Source organism: Anser brachyrhynchus, assembly GCF_964034855.1.
Source record: "Anser brachyrhynchus genome assembly, chromosome: 14".
NCBI lineage: Eukaryota > Metazoa > Chordata > Aves > Anseriformes > Anatidae > Anser > Anser brachyrhynchus.
Genome location: NC_137709.1, coordinates 20,209,537 through 20,230,149, shown reverse-complemented (window position 1 = coordinate 20,230,149; position 20,613 = coordinate 20,209,537).

Genomic DNA, 20,613 nt, shown 5'->3' with positions numbered 1-20,613 from the left:
GATTTGTGCCGTTGCTTTTGTTGGCATAGCTGGAGGGGAAGGCTGAGGTGTGTGAGTGCGGATAGCCAGCGAGGTAGGAACACCCCTCCTCGGGGTTCCTACTGGAATTTGTTACCAGAATGCGTGCCTGCTAGCTCTGATGCTACTGCGTCTGTTCAACTAGTGATATTCTGCAAACTGCTGGAATTGTCATCAGTGACCCACAGGAAGGCGAAAACCATTATTCGAGCTGGGACAGAACAGGAGCCTGATGCCACTGAGAAAGTTACCAGGGAGAGAGGCTTGTCGGGCTTTGCAGGAATAGGAAACATTGCTTAAGTGATGCTGAAGGAAGGTGTTTTCCAGGAGCAGAGCTGTGGGAATTCAGACAGCTCTGTGCTCTGACAGCCACGTCCCGGGGTCCACAGCGCAAAGCTTTCCCTGTCACATCCAGGCTGTCCAGGCTCTGTATCCGTTCCAAGCCCATGGCGCTGAGGCTACGTGTTTCGTTGCTGCTGAACGTCGACCTTGCTCAGACTTACTCCAAAGACGAGGGAAGTTAGCAGGAGTCCTATTCATTTTTAAGTGCGTTCAAGTACTGGGAGAGGAGCCAATTTGTGGATCTGACGCCAGGAGGGACGGAGCCGTGTCTGTGAATGAAAAAGTGGTGTCATTTCCTCGAACCCCCAGAGCATCTCACCTAGCTCCAAAACAAACTTCCCCTATGGAAACTTCATAGAAGGGTGAGTAATTAAAACATTACACAGCTGCAAGTCTCTGCTGCTTCGGGGCAGCTAGGAAGGAGATCGGTCCCGGCTGATGGGCTTTAAGCTCCCAGACAGCAGTGGCAGTTGGCCTGGACCGTGCTTTGAAGTGTGTGATGTCATTATGACATCATTTCTTTTTCAAAATCAAATGCTTTTCTCTTAATGGGAATATTGTGCTGTGTTTCTTGGAGGAGAATGGTTTCCTCTGCCCCGTGTTACAGCAGTTGGCTACTTTTGCTTGGGATAGCAAAGGCAAGGTGGACTTTTCTACAAGGTTGCTTGGAGTTTGCTGTCATCTCAGGGCTGATGGATAGCCTGGGACGTGGGCAATCTCCAGGGAAGGCAGCACGGGGTTTTGCAGAGTGCTGCGCAGAACAGCTCCGGGGGCAGGTGAGTGGCCAAGGATCTGTGGGCATGCTCCGGGCAGGAGGGAACCCGGCTCCCTGTGGTGCGCCCCCCAGGAGGGGGACCCCCTGCAGTGTGCAAGTAGCAGCACCCGCCTTCCAGCCTCTGGAAAGGTCTTCGCTGTTTCCTTTTTCCTCTCCCTGCCTGACCTCAGCACCGTCAATACTGTCCAGTAACTGAATTGAAAAACAAACATATGAGTGAACCTGTTTGTTTGCCTAAATAATAAGTATTTACACACCAAGGTACATTTATCCTATTTCTTTAAACAGTCCCCTGCTGGGGATAGACTTAAATAGGTTAATTTCCCCAGGACTTTGTAAACACAGATTTGAAAGTAGCAGGAGCAGCACGCTGAGTGCGCCCGTCCAAGCTCTCTAGGAAGCCTCCGAAGTTGCACGCGCAGCTCCTCTGTGCCAGCTGCGCTCCCGCGGGTGCCGTTGGTGCTTCGCTGCCGCCATGGTCTCCCCGTGCTCTGGAATCAGCTGGCACGTCTCCAGCTTTCCACCTTTGCTCCCCTCTTGCAAGTAGTGCCTATCTCCAGGTAATCTGAGGCAGGACAAAGAGCAAGGGTCTAAGTCCTCTGGGCGAGAGCTGCCCGCCTACAGCGAGTGGCAGGGGTTGCCAGCGGAAGGCAAGGAGCGATGCCTTCCCAGGAATGGAGAGAGGTGGCTTGACATGGCACAGAGAAGTGCAGGCAGGTCATGGTGAGAAGGATGCTGGAAAGGAGGCAGGAATACCCCACCGCTCCTCTGAGGACCCCTCGGGGCTCTGATGCTTTCTGCACTCCTCCATCCTCAGCTGGAGACAGCAGGAGGCAGTGCCTGGGGGGATGCAAGGACAGGAAGGGGGCCCAGATCCCGGTCCCACAGTGCTCTGAGGGGGTGGAAGGAGCTGAGAGCCTTGTGGTGAGGACAGTGGGGTCCTCTGCAGGGGCTGAGCGTGCTCCCTGCCATCTCCCTCGCTGTAGGAGCAGCAAGGGAAGGTCTGGAGTGTGTGCCAAGGAGGTGCAAGGAGGAAACATATTGCCTTGCACATCAAACTGTCACGCTACACAATATGGAAATCTTTGTTGTCGGTTTGTGTTTGAAACCAAAGCTGGCATTGGTGTGAAAAGTGAGGGACTGCCGTGCCGTCCTTTCAGCACTTGCTGGTGTACGGGAGTGGAGAATTGGGGTAGAGCGATGGCCCCAGGCCTGGGCCCATTCCCAGGTACATGTGCCCAGCCTGTGTGAATGGCAGCACTCTCCGTAATTCGTCATGCAGCCCTGCTGATTCACACTGCCTTGGGACCTAGCACAAAGCTGTAGCGCACCTTGTAGAAACACAGAGTTCTGCAGCTAAACATCTCGCCGAACAGCGTGCGAAGTCGATAGAGCCTTGTGTGTCAGGGCATAACAATCGCTAAGCTCCTGAGGGTTAAAGAAAATCTTCCCTTATGGGAAAACTATTAATTAATTATCCACTTCTGGCTTCCCTAGCCCATTTACTGAAAAAGATGGTGATGAATGCCAAGGGAGAAACCATTCTCTGCTCTGACGTGCCAGTCCCCATGCTTGATTCCTCAGGTAGTTTCTCAAATCAAATGATAATAACAGTTCTTTGGAAGCCTGGCTGATTGCTCTGGGAAGTGGAGTGTTTCCCTCCAAATGCTGTCTGAAAAGATGCTGAGGAGCAGGGGGCACCCTTTCTACTTGACCTGCACTGACCCCCCAAATTTTATCCCAGCTGGTGATGGCAACTTCTACTTTCAGGTGTGCGCTTGGCCTCAGCTATCCTATCATCTGCTTATATAGGTATCATCTATATCTGTGCTGATACAGGAGAAGAGAAAGCATGGCATCATTCCTCACCATTAGGAATTACTTCTGGGGTGGGAGAGCAGGGCAGTCCCTTCAGGTCCCCAGAGAGTTGAACGTCAGCATGGTTTCTGCTACTGCCTCCTCTGGGGGGGGGGGGAGTAAAGCCACAGGAAAGGTAAAACGCACATCCAGCCTAGCTCCAGCTGCAGCTCGAGGCTGCTGCTGTGCGGGCACATGTGGCTGCTGGCATTCAGCTGGGCAGGCTGCTTTTAGCTGGGAAGAACCTCGCTGCCATGCACCTTATGGGGTGGAGGACGAAAGTGCTTCATGGCTTTCATGTTGAATCTCCTTCATGGCCATTTCCAGGGGATCCCTGTTCTCCCTGGTGCATTTAGGTGTGGGGCTACCTTTTTTCTGTAGAAGCTGGTGGTTATCAGCACGGCCTAACCCTCACCTTGGCGAGTGCAGAGTGCGGCTTATCTCCCATGGGAGCCTTTGCGTGGGGGTCAGGAGCTGGGAAAAGGATGCGCCGTCTGCTTGTTCTCTTAGCTAACATGAGACCGAAACCTGGAGTTTCAGAGCAGCTGACTTTAATTTGGTCATGTTGTGTAATTCCATTAGACTTATTGTTATTAGAACAAATAATCCAATTTAGGCCCCTCCTCAAGCCCAGTGCGTTCGAGCGGCTGCAGACACGTGGGTTACAGTGAGGGACGCAGTCAGCAATGCACAGCGGAAAGCAAATTACTCTGTAAGAAGACAAATAGGACTTCGAATATTTTATGTGATTAGGGGAGCAATTAGAGAAAATAGCGGCAGGTGCACTCGCCCAGTGGCTCGTGCGCTGCTGGAAGGGGCGGTGGTGGGGCTGCTGCTCCCCAGGGCAAGAGTCATTCCCAAGCCCCCTGATCTGCTGTTTTGCAGAGCCGAGGTGGGAGCTTGGGGCCTCCTCCACTGTGCCCTCATCCCCTCCTTCTGGCCCCATTGGTGAAGGTATTCGCACCCACAGCAATGGCTTAAAAGACCCAAGAGAGTCAAAAAAGTCCAAGACCTCTGCATAGGCTTTGAAAATCAGACCCGTATGGTCCCACTCACACTCACCAGCTGCATCCCCACGCTCCCGCTGCCTCCCCCCGAGCTCAGGGCCCGGCTGTTGGTCCCTGGCTGGGCGAGAGCCACGCTCAGCCAAGCACCAGGAGGCTGAAGTCATGGCCAGTGGCTGCTGCTGCCCTCCATGCTGCAGCAGCACCGCTCACAGCCGTGAGCACCAGAGCCACCACTCTACTTGGGCTCAGTGTGCCCTGAGTCGCGCTGCTGTGAGGCTCATTTTTTTACTTTTTTTTTTTCCCCTTTCAGTTTGAGACGGTAGAGACAAGTTCTGCCCTTAGTATAGTTCCCATGGAGATGGATTTGATGCCGTACGTTACAGGGGGATGAGGCACAGTTGGATCTCTCCTGAGCCAGCCGTTCCCCCCGGGTCCTTGGCACGATGTCCCTCCCAGTGGGAACCTCAGCCGCTTCCCAGCTGGCTCCTGCGCTCCTGGAGGGGCACAGGGTGGGGACTTAACTGAAAGGTAGGTTCCTCAGTGTGCCCATCCAGGTGTTTGGGGAACACTGCCAACTCTCCAGGCTGTCCCCATCTCTGGCACTAAGTTACTGTGTGTATATATATATATATATATATACCTATATCTGTCTGTATCAGAAGTACTCAAGGGTCAGGAATGTGAGATTTCTGGGCTCTGCCCACTGCTGCAGTGCTGTCCTCTGCTGCTGCCCTGCCCAACTCTCTTGCACGCTCAAGTCCCAGTTTTTCAAGCCACATGGAGGGTACAGACGGTGTGTCCGTTCCTCAGGAAGGAGTTGGTTTCCACCTTCATGCCTGAAAGTGCTTGAAATTGGTAAACTGTGACATTATTCCTTTCAGCATCTGAGCAGCCACTCTCACAGCATCCATGAAAAGCTCTCAATACTCTCTTCAAATGCAGAAGGCTTTATTTGGACTGATGGATGGTAGATCCTGTGAATGAATTCTTCCATGCAGGAGTCCTGGCTCATCAGGCAAGGAGGTGTCCTGAGGTGCCCTGACTCCAGTGGGGCGCCTCAGCTAAACAAGGTGTGCGCTACTGGGCCCTTGTGAAGTGAGTGGCAAGGTGGGACCCAGGTTGTTATAAGGACCAGAAAAGTTGCAGAAAAATGTTTGTGGCAATCTGCTGAATTGCTGGCCTCTTTGATGGTGTGCCATGGCTGTGTTAACATTAGGGAAGTCATCTCTGTCACCATTAAAGCCTTTCTCAGAGGTCTGCCTGAGGACTTGAAAGATGCAGCTGATTTTAGATGAGTCAAAGCAATGGAAGATACTTCCTTTTTATGGGTCCTCCATGGGGATGTTACAAAAACATGTTTTCCCTAACAGGAAAAACTACCGAGCAAAATTTTTATCATTCAGCAGAGAAGGTAAAAAGGAAATAAAATATGAAAAGCGAAAAGCAGTCAATATATACCCAGAAAAATAAGGGCAGGTAATAGCAATGAATATAATTAGAAGTTAGAACATGCAGTTGCCTGATAAGGGAGGCTAAAGGAATCAGTGAAATGGTAATGAGAAGGAGGGTTAAAGATGAAGAGAAAGCATCTTCCAGGCATGTTAGAAATCAACAGGATGCTACATCCAGAAAAACTCTTTTGCTGGATGCACATGGTAGAGTCGCAACAGGAAAAGAAAGCTCTAAATTCAACTCCAGCATATGCTGGAGGTTATTCTCCAAATCACCCTTCTCCCTGGCAAGAAGTGCCATCTACCTTTGCTATCACCAGACTTCCAGCTGAGAAAAGGTATTGGCCAGCAAGTCAAGTAGCATAAGTTGTCATGATAATAATACCACGGTCTTACCCTAGTGCATTTTTTTACTCTACACCTTTCTCTGAAGACAGCAGCTCCATTATTTTCTTCTTTTAGAAGGAAAGCTGAGAGAAAAAGGGACTTCTCCAAATCACTGTTAGTGGTTAGTATCAGAATCAGGCATAACCCCCTGGCATGTGCTCTGGCAGTGTCTGTGGTGCAGGTGACACACTGTTATTGTGGCGATACGCTGGTTTATACCAGTGACAGATTATCACCCTATGAGCAATCGCTCCCTGGGGGTGCTATTCCATGGAAAAGCAGATTCCAAAGTGGAAAATTTTACCCACCCCAAAGCCGAAAGTAATATTATCACTAGTTTCATCTATGGATATTTAAAGCCAGAAAAGGACTTCTCTGATCATCTTATCCGTTCTCTTACCTACAAATGAAAAATACAAACAAAAGAAAAGCTGTAGCTAAGGAAATGTCTTCATGATTAACTCCAAAATATCAGATGGGGAATGATAAAAAAAAAAAAAAGAAAAAAAAAAGAAATAAACCAGTTGTTTCCTTCAATAACAATAGAAAACAAAAACAAAAACACAACTGTTAAAATTCTCACTTGACTGTGAGGATTTCTCAACAGCCCATATGAAAGTGTCTGGAAGGACAGAATGAAAGGAAATGATTTTGGGCAGCAGTTTGATCCCTTCCTGGGGCAAACTCCAGGCTGTTCCTTGGGTTCTGTTGTGTGACAAGACCTTCTGGTTGATGCAGTGCCAGGTGGGGCATGTACAAGGAGAGAAGAGAGTCTGGGTGAGCTGCTGGAGACCAGACCTGGCATGCTGTGTTGTGCACCTTGCTTTATGAGTGCAGCCATTCGAATTAGCAGGGTGCCTTGCAAAGTGAGGTCCTATTCATTGGGTAGAAGATGAACCAGGCTAAATTCTTCTCATTAAGCTAAGCCTGTACATCAGTGGTGTTGGCCTTGACTGTGCCAAGAAAGATGTCAGCCTCTGAAGGTAGACGGTATGAAAAGCAGTCATGGTCTACTAAAATCATAGAATGACAGAATATCCCGAGTTGGAAGGGACCCACAAGGATTACCAAGTCCAGCTCCTGGCTCCACACAGGACCACCCAAAAGTCAGACAGCACGTCTGAGGGCGTTGTCCAAACACTTCTTGAACTCTGGCAGCCTTGGTGCCATGACCACTGCCCTGGGGAGCCTGTCCCAGTGCCCAACCACCACTGGGTGCAGAACCTTTCCCTAACACCCAGCCTGACTTTCCCCTGTCCCAGCTCCATCCCTTGGGTCCTGTTGCTGTCCCCAGAGAGCAGAGCTCAGCGCTCGCCCCTCCGCTCCCCTCGTGAGGGAGCTGCAGGCCACCATGAGGCCTCCCCTCAGCCTGCTCTGCTCTGGGCCAAACAAACCAAGGGACTTCAGCTGCTCCTCATACATCTTGCCCTCCAGACCCTTCACTGTCTTCATAGCCATTCTTTGGCCACTTTAACCATTTTATGTCCTTATACTGTGATGCACCAAACTGCCCACAAAACTCAAAATGAAGCCGCACCAGAGCAGAGGACACCCACTTCCCTCAACCAGCCAGTAGCGCCGTGCCTGATGCACCCCAAGCCAAGGTTGGCCCTCCTGGCTGCTAGGGCCTGCTGCTGGCTCATCTTCAACTTGCCATCAACCAGAACCCCCAGATCCCTTTCCACAGGGCTGCACTCCAGCCCCTTGTCCCCCAGTCTGTATTTACAGCCAGGGTTGTGCCAACCCAGGTGCTGAATCCAGCACTTGCTCTTGTTACACTTCATACTGTTGGTGATTGCCCAGCCCTCTAATTTGTCAGGATCTCTCTGCAAGGCCTCTCTATCCTTGATGGAGTCAACAGCTCCTCTCAGTTTAGTGTTGCCCACAAACTTAGTTAGCATACCTTTGAGTCTTGCATCCAAGCCATTTAATAAAACATTAAAGAAAACTGGCCCTGAAAAGGAGCCCTGTCAAACTCCACTAGTGACTGACTGCCAGCGTGATGTAACCCCATTTAAGTGTCTGGTTTTAAATATCTCCATTGGTATGCTTCAGTCATTTCCCTCGAATCTGTACTCCGCAGATTTCCCTTCACACTGCGTAGAGATATTTGTGTTTCTGAATCTCACTGTTTTTTTGGTTATTGTGATGCTTTTCCATAGTAGTCACTGGTCATAGCTGCCAGGTTGTAAGCTTCTGCTTTTCACAATACTGTAAGTTTTTTATGTAACCTATTTTACTGCCGTTAAAGATAACAAAAAACGTTTTTACAAATACATCAACACAAAAAGGAGGACTAAGGAGAATCTCCATCCTTTACTGGATGCGGGGGGGAACTTAGTTACAAAAGATGAGGAAAAGGCTGAGGTGCTCAATGCTTTCTTTGCCTCAGTCTTTAGTGGCAAGACCGGTTGTTCTCTGGATACCTGGTACCCTGAGCTGGTGGAAGGGGATGGGGAGCAGGATGTGGCCCTCGCTATCCATGAGGAAATGGTTGGTGACCTGCTACAACACTTGGATGTACGCAAGTCGATGGGGCCGGATGGGATCCACCCGAGGGTACTGAGCGAACTGGCGGAGGAGCTGGCCAAGCCGCTTTCCATTATTTATTGGCAGTCCTGGCTATCAGGGGAGGTCCCAGTCGACTGGCGGCTAGCAAACGTGACGCCCATCTACAAGAAGGGTTGGAGGGTAGACCCGGGGAACTATAGGCCTGTTAGCTTGACCTCAGTGCCAGGGAAGCTCATGGAGCAGATTATCTTGAGTGTCATCACGCGGCACTTGCAGGGCAACCAGGCAATCAGGCCCAGTCAGCATGGGTTTATGAAAGGTAGGTCCTGCTTGACGAACCTGATCTCCTTCTATGACCAAGTGACGCGCTTGGTGGATGAGGGGAAGGCTGTGGATGGGATCTACCTTGACTTCAGTAAGGCTTTTGACACCGTTTTCCACAACATTCTCCTCAAGAAACTGGCTGCTCGTGGCTTGGGCTGGCGTACGCTTTGTTGGGTTAAAAACCGGCTGGATGGCCGGGCCCAAAGAGTTGTGGTGAATGGAGCCAAATCCAGTTGGAGGCCGGTTACTAGTGGAATCCCCCAGGGCTCAGTGCTGGGGCCGGTCCTCTTTAATATCTTTATCGATGACCCGGATGAGGGGATCGAGTGCACCCTCAGTAAGTTTGCAGATGACACCAAGTTAGGTGCATGTGTCGATCTGCTCGAGGGAAGGAAGGCTCTGCAGGAGGATCTGGATAGGCTGTACTGATGGGCTGAGGTCAACTGTATGAAGTTCAACAAGGCCAAGTGCCGGGTCCTGCATCTGGGGGCGTAACAACCCCAAGCAGCGCTACAGGCTGGGAGATGAGTGGCTGGAAAGCTGCCTGGCAGAGAAGGACCTGGGAGTATTGGTTGATAGGCAGCTGAATATGAGCCAGCAGTGTGCCCAGGTGGCCAAGAAAGCCAACAGCATCCTGGCTTGCATAAGAAGCAGTGTGGCCAGCAGGTCTAGGGAGGTGATTGTCCCCCTGTACTCTGCTCTGGTGAGGCCGCACCTCGAGTACTGTGTTCAGTTTTGGGCCCCTCGTTACAAGAAGGACGTGGAGGTGCTCGAGAGAGTCCAGAGAAGGGCAACGAACCTGGTGAGGGGTCTGGAGAACAAGTCTTACGAGGAGCGGCTGAGGGAGCTGGGGTTGTTTAGCCTGGAGAAGAGGAGGCTCAGGGGAGACCTCATCGCTCTCTATAGGTACGTTAAAGGAGGCTGTAGAGAGGTGGGGGTTGGTCTGTTCTCCCACGTGCCTGGTGACAGGACGAGGGGGAATGGGCTAAAGTTGCGCTAGGGGAGGTTTAGGTTGGATATTAGGAAGAACTTCTTTACTGAAAGGGTTGTTAGGCATTGGAATGGACTGCCCAGGGAGGTGGTTGAGTCGCCATCCCTGGAGGTCTTTAAAAGACGTTTAGATGTAGCCCTTAGTGATACGGTTTAGTGGAGGACTTGTTAGTGTTAGGACAGAGGTTGGACTAGATGATCTTGGAGGTCTCTTCCAACCTAGACGATTCTGTGATTCTGTGCTTCTGAATTACTCCCATTTTACACAGAATTGCACAGCGCCTATTTTAGCTGCTTAGCCTTCATATAAATAAATAAGATTTTCAAAAGCATCTGTGAAATTATAAAACTCAAACCTATTTTCTATGTGCCAGTGACATGCAGAGCCCAAGTTTTACTGAGGATTACATTGGGAAGTGTTGTAAATGCTATAGAAAGCCATGGCAGCTCAAAGGAAGTAAGAACTTACTTTATGTTTCAGTTTGCTTTTTTAAAATAAGGTTTCTAAGAATTGATCTTAGAGTGGCTTAAGTTAGCTCAAACTAAGAAGGAATTGATCTAAGCTGAACCTTAGCTGACTTTTAAACAAAAATTAGTACAAATGTGCATATCCTAAGCATTAGAAACTAAAAGGTCTTGAGGGACATTTAAACAAAAAAATGTCTATATTAAGTGGATTCCAGGATTTACTCTGAAGCCAGTGTTTTCTGGGATGAAATCAGGAGAGTTACTTTATAGCCATGGGGATGCTGTCTGCTGGAGACATGACCTGCTTAATTTCTCAGGAGGATATCGCAGGTCTGTCCTGCCTGATCTTAGGCAAATAACTGGGTTCCCACTACTGCCAGCGAGGAGAAATAGGAGAACTTTGATACCTCAGCTTCTCGCTTGAAATTTGGCAGGAAGAGCACAGCAGGTCCCCAGGAGTAGTAGGTGCTGCTCATCCTTCTGCAGCCTGCAGGACACTGCTCTGATGGTGGAGCAGCCAGGTTCACCTCACAGCTCATCACTGTGTGATGCCATAAAGCCCCAGAGCATCCATGGGAAACAGAAGGTCTTCTTAGCTTCCATAGGCTGCATAAATCAGTAAATATTTCCTGATGTGCACAGCCTTTGTGCCTAGCAGAGCAGAACAGGGAGGAAGTCAGAGGCTGGATGAGGCTGGTAGCAGGCGACTGAATATCTGGGGCTTGCATCACCCTTCTTACTTCTAGGAGATTTCCAGAGAAAACTTTTATTTTGTGAAGGGACTATAGAGTGAACACACTGGGGGACATTTGCAGGGTGCACAAGACTCTTCTGGGTTAGATTTGCTTGTGACATGCAGTGCTATGGGCCTGGGCTTCACCCCTTTGCTCTCACCCCATGAGGGTGGGTGAGAATTTGGTGAAAGTAAAACAGGACCTGTGGCAGAGAGACCTACTGTGTAAGCATGTAATGGCCAGTTGCTTGAGGCCTGTTGCTGCTGGTGGAAGATGGAGTTTGCCTTCCTTCCTGCTTTTTGCTTTCATCCACTTGTTTAAGAGCTTTGCTGGTCAGGGGAAAATCACAGGAGCCAATTAAAATCTAATTGCAAAGACGTATTTTAGGAGTGCATGATTTTCTGTATGCCCTGCTTAGCTGTATGATCTCATTGATCGGAACCCTCTATTACAGCTCATGGAAGAAAATGACCAGCCCTATCTGCACTTCTGTTTACTTTTAATATGATAAAGCAAGCAATACTTGCACAATGTAAAATATAACCAGGAAAGCAGGAAATCGGTGGTAGAAGGGAATTTCCTCTCTTTTGCCCATTGAGTTCAGGATTTCTCCAATCCACTGGGAAACTGTTACCACTGGAGGAAGCAACTGCTGAAAGAGAGGAAAAAAAAATGGGCTCCTCATGAGAAACCATGGTGTGTGGGTGACAATCTGCCATGAAGTCAGGGCACAGCGGGTGCAAATATCAGAGAAGACCTCTGTGCAAGGTAAATTTTTAGCTCCTGGAAGAAAAGCGTGGCTACAGGCAGCCAGCACTGAGCACTCTCCTGTCTTGTCCCTATCAACATCACGGAGCCCTGACTAAAACTTCCCCTCAGTATCTGCAGAACCCCCTTAAAATAGGGGCCTGGTGGTGTCCTGTGGCTAGTGACTAACCCCTGAGGCCCCCCTGTGTCAATAGCTGTGGTGTGCCCCATCTTCCAGGGCCCTTCCTTGGGCAGCTGCTGGAAAGTCCTTCCTAAATGCCACACGTGCACCAGGCCACTCTCTCTTTGCATCCTCTTTCCTATAGAATAAAGTACTCCAACAAGGAATATCTCCTTCCTGCATGGCTCCCTTGAGCACCAGCTCTCAGCCAGCTTTTTCTTAAACTGTTTTAGCCTAGGATGGGTGTGAGATTGTCAATTCAGTTCTGGGTCAGGCAGAAGGAGAAACATGGGCTCTGGTCACTGTGGATTTTGCAATTCAATGCAACATGCTTCTCGCATGAGACCATAATCTTGTGTTTTGCTGGGGTGTTTATTTTTGATTTATACAGACACTTTAGAAATGCTGACATGGGGATTTGGGTTGTTTTTCCCTGAAAGTGTTGATAGCCTCTTCAATAGTAACTTTAAAGTTTTTGTTCTGGAATTAACACAATAGGGGGCCCAGAGTGATCTTTTACATTATAATGCCATGACAATGGGATGCCAATAAACTGTCATGAAACTCATGATGCTGCCATTGTTTGGTGTATAAAAGCTGGTTGGTAAATATACATTGCATGAAAAAAATCTCCTACTCAGCAGATTGTGCTTCCAATGAATTATGTAGGAGACATCAAAGAGAATTAGGGCTTTATTAAGGACTAGCTTCTTCAGACTAACTATTGTTTAAAAAGAAGGATTTGGGGCAAATACTTTTTTTGGTGTAAGAGCTGAAATCACACAGGTTCACTTTGCTCATCCAGGACATCATCCCGCTCTCGCTTTAAAGCTGAGAAGGTCACAGGGACCAGAAGGGCGCTCGAGTTGCCGTTAAGAGAGGAAAGGACCCAGAGCAAGATAAGGCAACGAAAACTCCAGCGTGCTCCTCAGTGTCATTAATACTTCACTGGAGTTAGAAATATCACAATAGTTAGGAAAGGTGATAAACTGAGTAACTCTGATAGCAAATATTGGTAGGGAAATGCCAGTGAAAGCGAAAATGCTACACCTTAGTCCAGGAGCTGCAGACTCTATTAATAACTAAAGAGATTAGACAGAAGAAAGAGTGCTGCATGTAGATTTTGATTTATGTTATTATGTTTCAAGATAGTACGTGTAGGAAAATTACATTTGGCAAATAAATTGGCTTTCAGCTCTTGCACCAGCCCCCAGGTGCTGCTGTGAGGTTTTGCCTGAAGACCTGTCTCAGGATGTTTTCAGTCTGGTTTGTAAGCTGCAGAGGTGGTGAACAGATCCCAAGTATGTGCAGGTCTGGTCAGGACTGAATGCTTATTTGAAGTGAGGACAGCTCAGCCTGGTGCCATCTGGGGACTGGGCAAGTAAGGGAAGAGTTGAGCTGAACCATGTTGGAGCAGAAATTCCTTCTGCGTTGGAAAAGATGACTCGTTGGTTTCCTGGAACAAGCACAGATGTTGCTGAGTAGTTACAGGGAGAGGTAAAAAATTAAAAGGTGGGGAGTAGATTGTGAGGAGCATGGGCTGCATATGGATGTGCAGAAAGCTCTGAGACCTCCTGGAAGGATGGGTGAGTCCTCAGCCTGGTCTGCAATGGGGAAGCTGTTCCTTCTGAGCACACAGCAGCTTTTTTAGGGTCTTTCACTCTTCCTAAATTGTCTCAGGGAGAATGTCCTTGTTAAAAAAAATGGTTTTTGGTCACATTTTTCTGATTAGCAGGGCTGAAGCCACTATGAGGTGGATAATGGGAGGTGGACAGGATACAGCTGAGCCAGGTGGTGCCAAGTTCAGCTTCCCTGCTCAGTCTGTGCCTGATCACACAGGGATTTGGACAAGGCTGCCAGCTTTGCTTTTAAGGAAGTCTTCAATTTTCCTTTAACCCTGTGTGGGGAAAGAACTTTTAATTTCAGGACCAGCTTTAGAGTCATCTTCTCCAAAGGACAGTGCTGGGGACCAGGTAGCATTTTCAGGTTCCTCCCATTTGCAGTGCTGGTTGGATATGAGGGGACGTGTTCAGTAACCGCACTGAGCCAGCTCTGCTTACCAGGGATGCTGAAATTTGCTTGATGAGTGATGAAACAGGCTTTGAACACTAATTTATATTTCAGGTTACTTTGCAGTTCTTGGTTAAAGTCAATAATCGCATGTTTTGCATTTGATGTAACATAGGTACACACCTTCCCCATCTTTCACCTGTACTCAGGGCCCTGTGAGGAGGATTTTGGAAACCTCACCTTGTGGGGTTCCGGTGTGGTGGGGGGCACAGCCCCTGTACTCCCCTGCTGCTTTGCTAATCCTCATGCTGCCCTGCCCTGCTGGAGCCAGCCCCATGGCAGCAATTGTTATGCTGGGCAGAAAGAAGGGCAAGGAAAAAACTTGGAGGCAGGCGAAGGTTTACCTGTAACCGAGTGTCTTCTGGCTGCTTGGCACTTTGAAAATGAGAAGGGCTGTGGTCTGAGAGCACTCACCGTTATTTATTCTAGCAGGAATGATAATGGTGGCAGCAGATTTAGTGCCTCTCTTTGGCTCATCGGCATTTATCCCATTCTGAGAACTCCCCGGCCTTCCCCTCCTGGCATCGCTGCCTGATGGATGAGCTGAGACGTGTGCTGGGTGGCTGGCGCTGCAACGTTTCCCAGTCGGTTCCTCTGTCTTCCACAGCCACATCCCTCTAGCAAACATCTGATCCTTCACTACTCTTTGGGTCTGTGGACATTTATCGTGACAGCTTTTGTTTATTTAAAAACAGAAAAAAATAGCAATGAGAGCCCAGATCAGGGATCCAAATATAGGGAGCCCAAGAGAGACTCAAAGCTCTGATCTTGGCACAGGAGAACATTTTTAGGTGATGAAGAATTAAAAAAGCGTGGCTAAAAACAACAGCAGCAAGAAAAGCACCCCAGAGACATGTGCAGAGAAAAATGACAAACAGAGTGCACACTGATTATCATCCTTCACCAATGCTCCAAACTCAGGCAAAAATAGTGTTGGGACGCCGCGCAGCAGCATCCGCACTGAATCAAGCATCGCACTGCAGCTCCCCCTCCCCATCGTCACAGCCGTGAACTCAGTCTGCCCTGGCCACCAAGAGGTTGTCTTCCCTAGGGGGTTGTGTCCAGACAGTTTTGGATGGGTCTTTGTGCCCTGTGAGGCCCCCACCGCCCTCTGCATCACGAGGCAGAGGAGTCTCTCCTCCTCGGGGAGGAGACTGCTCGTAACAGAGATCTTCTTCCCGTCAAGTAGCGAAAGAGATGGGTGGCAACACCAAAAAGGATTTTTAATTTTAACCCCAGAGCATTTGTAGGATTGCTGTGGAGCATGGAGCGATGCTCATTCCCTCCCTTTACAGCAGCGAGGTGGGTCGTCCACATCTCCTTTGGAGACTTGGTGGGAAAAGGTCTTCACCCCTTCAGCTTTCCTCTGGCCAGCCCTCTACAACAGCATTAATTAGACAGTAAAAACCTAGCTGAAGTTTAAATTCCTGTGCCCCTCTGCACTTTTTTAAACAATGAATGAATTAGGATCTCTTTTCTGCTTGTGTTCAGGAAGGCAAGGGCTCCTTATCTGCCATGCTGCTCTGTTGTTAACAGGGGAAACACCGCCAGACTATCTGGAGCCTCTTCTCTTGTAAACTTGTCTCCTCATCTATCTAGCCTTTGCGAGCAATGCTAAGCCCTACCAGAAGCTGTTAGCAGTGCTTGGGGTGGTCAAGGAAACAGTGTGGGCCAGGGAACCTGGTCTGCCAAACTCCTACATTATCAGTGCAGTTACAAACCGAACACCGTGCCGTGTGGCATGGCTGTGGTTCCACGAGAGGACAAATGCAGCCGGAGACACCGAGCGCCCGGTCAGAAACACGAAGCACCAAGTTGTTGCACGGCCTCTCTCAGCCGTGTAAGTTTGTCAGAACCTTTTACAGCGGAGTTGTTTTGTCCTGGCAGGCAGTATGCCGGGCCGGGTCCTGTGTGTCCCCCAGGCGCCGCAGCGCTGGGGATGGAGCACAGGGCTGCAGACACGGTGTCGTGTGCCCAGCCATGCAAGGAGGGTGAGATGACGTGCTTGTTGCTCAACATCAAGATGCCATTTTCACTGTCGGCTGCGTACACATATCATATGAATGAGCATGAAGCCACAGTCATACATACAGGCTTGATTATAAATACAGACAGCTTTCCTAAACAGATGTTAAGATCGCGCTGCATCAGGGTTTCTTCTGAGCCTTCCCTAGCACGTGGCGAGCTGCTCTCTGGGGAACCAGAGGTGTGTACAGAGATCTGCTGGCACGGCTTGTGTGTGGTGGCTCTGTGGCATGCCGCATGCCAGCAAATGCCACCTCCTCCTTTCTCAGGCCCATTTCTGAGAGCAGTGCAGGTGTGCTTGCTACAAGGCTTTACATGGTGGTGGGACAGGATCAGTTGCCATGAATGTAGGATTTTCACCACAAGCCTGTGGCTCTCAGTCACCGGTTTTCATACCCGGGAGGCAGAGATGCAGGAGGCAGGACCCGGGTGCAGTCCGCTGCCTGTAGCCCGCTGTGTGGGCCAGCCCTGTCGCACCCGAGTGCCCAGTCGGACCAAGTGGTTCTGAACGTGGATCCAGGGCAGAACTCCGTGATGTTTCTCATGAGACTTCCTCTAGGACTCATGCTGTGTCTGTCACAGGGCAGCTCTGTCACGGAAGGCTGATGGACCTGATGACTATGAGCTCCCGAGGCAGGAATTACTGCACACAAAACAGATGGACAATTACTGATTAGGAAGGTATTGCATGGAAAAGGATGTGAAGCACACATAAAGCGTGGAAACAACAAAATCCACTGATTAGTGCTGAAAAAGAGTCAAGAGCAGATCTCACACGGAGGAATGCAATACGTAAGGCAGGGAAGGAGTCCTTCCCCAGCGCTCTTTTCGGGTTGGGAATAGCACTTCAGGAAAGGTGCGGATCTGAGAGCAGAGCAGGAGAGCAGGGCCCTGCTCGTGGCACTGCTCACCAGTACAGACCCGTCTGCAGAAAGGAGAGCAGTAATAGGTCTGTGTCTACTAGGGGTAGGAAAAGATGTCACAGCAACAAAATGCAGCCACAAAGATTTAGGGTGGACTGTAGAAAAATCTCTATGCGTACTCCCCCAGGATACTGCTTAAGGAGAATGCAGAATCTCCATCCCTGAATGTCATCTACAGTGGACTAAAATACAGTTGATTCTGATTAAACAGCTCCTCAGGGTCTCCCTCAGCCCCTTTTCCCTGTCTGATTTGTCTCTCCATGGCCTAAGAATCTGTTTTCCACTCCATCTAAAGAGAAATGTGGAGCTGAAATAACTAAATGACCGACCTAGCAGATTTCCATTATTATTTTTTATTTATTTATTTATTTAAAAATTAAAAATGGAAACTTCCTGTAGGGAAAGTCTAATTTTAGTGTGATCTGCTCTTTGTGAAACAGCCAAGATTGCAAGGAAAACTCATGGGGAAAAATTGTTTACTTACCGGATCTGCTAACTTGATGGTGAAGTCTTCATTGGATCTGCTAGGTTGGTGGTGGTGAAAGATTTTGATTCTGTTTTCCATTAGGATGTTCTTCCTTTGGTTCAAAAGCAGGGTTAAGTGTAACAAACCAACGCTACAGATAACAGGGAGGAGATTGTTTCAGCTGAGTGTTTCCTGTTCCTCTTTGCAAGGGCAGTTTATGCTTGTTGCACAGGTGTATTTAGCAGGTGCACTGTAACTACAGGCACTCCTGCCTGCTTACCGAGTGCATCCAGGATGCATAGGCACACGCCTCTTGGTGCTCATTCAACATGTAGCTCCCAGCAGCTGCGCTCCTCCCTGTGAACCTGGAGGAGAAGGAACCAAACCTGACTTAGGGCATGACCAGGGCTAACCTTATTTGTGCTGCTCCATTTCATGGTGGGCTTTGGAGAAGTCCTTCTTCTCCCTGCCCTGCTCACAAGCCAGGTCTGAGACCTTGGCTCCCTCAGCAAGCAGTGAGCTCATGAAAGTCGTGGGCTGTCGAAGCAGCATTGCATATTGGACTGGTTCAGGGAAGAGCTGGGTAGCAGAGGCTGGGCACTATTTGTTCATCCAAGAGAAGTGCCGTGATAAATGGCTTTCCACTTCCCTCTCTCCATGTAGAAAGGATTTATTTATTTTTTCAAAGTTCATCTTCGTTCACTAAACAGGGGGGGATTATAAGAACATGTCTCTAATTTCTACCATTAGTGGCATATATGCAGACACAAGGTTTGGGGTAGTCACCAATCACACCATTTACTGCTTATTGCAATGTCCCAACACTTTCCCTCCTCCCTCACCATCCCAAAGCAATTAGCAGGGAATTCAGCTGCTGCCTGAATGGACACATTTTCAGCAATCTTCCTTAATTCTTTATTTACTGTAAAATAAGCAGGAAAAAAAAATGCAAAATCAGTTCCTCTTCTGCGGGTGGATTTGTTCTCTTATCACATCTCAGACTCTCTCCCCTACCCTTTCCCCAACTGTATCCTGATTTCTGATGAGCTGTGATGAAAAGCAGGCAGGAAAACATCTGATTGCTGCCTGTGAATTCCTCGAGTGAACCTATTTCAGAGGTAACTGGCATGACAAAAGGCGAGCAATTCTCAATCAGCACTCAGAGCTGATAGCATCCCTTCCTATGTTAGACAGCAACTTGTACCAAGCGTGCTGGATCATTCATAGCAGGACATGATGCAGTTTGCCACCCTGCAAAGAGAAAACGAAATACCCAATCCATTGCTTTAAATAAGGAAGGTTTTTAGCAGTGGGGATGGGATAAGGTGAAGCAGTAGCAGGACTGGCTGAGGCAGGGGGAGGGAGGGAAGGAAGTGAGAAAGGGCTGAGAAAGCCGGTCTCTGCTGTATTGGTTGATATCTCCCTTTTTAAAGAGCTCCTTGAACATCACTGCTTCAGGAGTTACGTACTCTGCTGTGAGCAGAGGCATCAAAACCTGGCCTTACAGAAAAGGCACCGGCACAGAGGTCTCGCTGACATTTCCTTTTGATGCTCTGCATGCTCCAACAAACACTCCACAGGTCTTTGCAGCGGAGGAGTTACGCCTGAGGGAGAACCTTCCCCTGCTTTCAGAAAACAGCGAGGAGATGGCAACGAAGGTGTTCGTGCTGCTGAAAAGCTGTAAGCCAGCTCTGGACAGCTGGAGGGCTCAGGGGGCTCTCCCCATCCTGCCCTTCAGCCTGCCTTCCTTCCCCTCCTCTGCCTTCCCTGCTTGCCTGGGTGGGAGCAGGAGCAGGAGCCGGGCTGCACTGTGCACAGGGCTGCACCAGGCATCTCAGGAAGTCACGTGTGCTGGAAGCTTTATCACAAAGATCCAATCAGTTATAAATAAAATTTGCATTGAACCTTAATAGCAAACCACTGACAGCGTGACCTTCCCCGTCCCTTCCCAGCCTCCTCTGTAGACCGTCATTTCTCTTTTATCGTGGTTGTTTTAAATCGTATTCACCTGTCGCAGCTTCCTGAGCTGGGTGAGAGTGGTGTGATGGTTTAAGGCAGCTCCACAGTAGGACAGAGAGGCAGGAGGTGAGCTTTGCTGCACCGTGGGCAAGAGGTAGCAGTGGGAAGGGCTGGCAGCACTTCCTCTGAGAGGGCAAAGAGCTGAATGCTGTACTAGGGAGATGTCCCCGGTGCAGCTGAGAACAGCATTCCTGGCTTTTCCTTGTCCTGAAAGTCAGTGAAGAACAATTTTGCTAATACGATGAACCGAAGTATCTAATTCAGTTTGCTGTTTATTCATGAGCATGTTCCAAAATTTGGTATGAACTGATTATGCATCTGAAAAAATCATTTGGCAAAGAACAATATTTATGCATTAAATCTACTCTACCTGGATACCTTTACTGCTTACTATTTGTTTATTTTCTGGAAATTAAAAAAAAAAGAAAGTACGAGGCAGTGAGCTTAGTTACTGTTAAACTGTTTATCACACAAGCTCCTGAACACCACTGGCTTGTTAGGATTCATGCATTCTTTTGGTTTCACCCATTCCGTGCTGCTGAGCACCTAGAATGGGCACAACCCAACCTGAGCAACTGGTCAATGAAAAATTATGAACAATGAATATTGCTGGTAAAGGGAATATGTAGCACTTTTTATTAACATATTTTTTTGTGATGAATGCATAGTATCAATAACCGCAGTTATGATAGAAATCGAGAAATTGATACCAGCACTCAAGGATCTGTAAGTTACAATTCATTTCTAATGGATCTGCAGAGAGTTTATGGCCATGGTACTGTTAGCTGGATCTCTCATCCTGGTAACAATCACATTTAATTTTAATGAAGGAAATAGGATTAATTGATATAGAGGGAGAATCAACTCCGTAATTAAGATACCCTTTTCCAGAGGAATAATTTCTTAATCCACTGAGAAAGTGGCTTGCACAAGCCAGGAGATTTTAGGGTAAAATAAACCCTCTGAAAAAGAACCTGATGATAAATAGGTGTGCACGGAGGGATTGTGAAGGATTGTTGAGAGCGAGCAGCTCGTGCAGTACTCAGGGATAGAGGTAATGTGAGAAGTTTCCAGAGCAGCCTAAGTCAGACTTTCCTTGAATCTGTCTGCAGAAAATGACAATGCTCATCCTGAAGAGTTCTTCCCAGGAATGACAGCGTGTTCCTGTCTTGGCTGGAAAGCAGAAGCAGAAAACAAACAAACAAACAAACAAAAAACAAAACCAACCAAACAAAAAAACTGGGCAGCAGAAGAGATTCAGCAAGTTTTAATGCTGCAAAATATAAAACTAAACTTTGATAGTCAGTGCCTGGTAGTA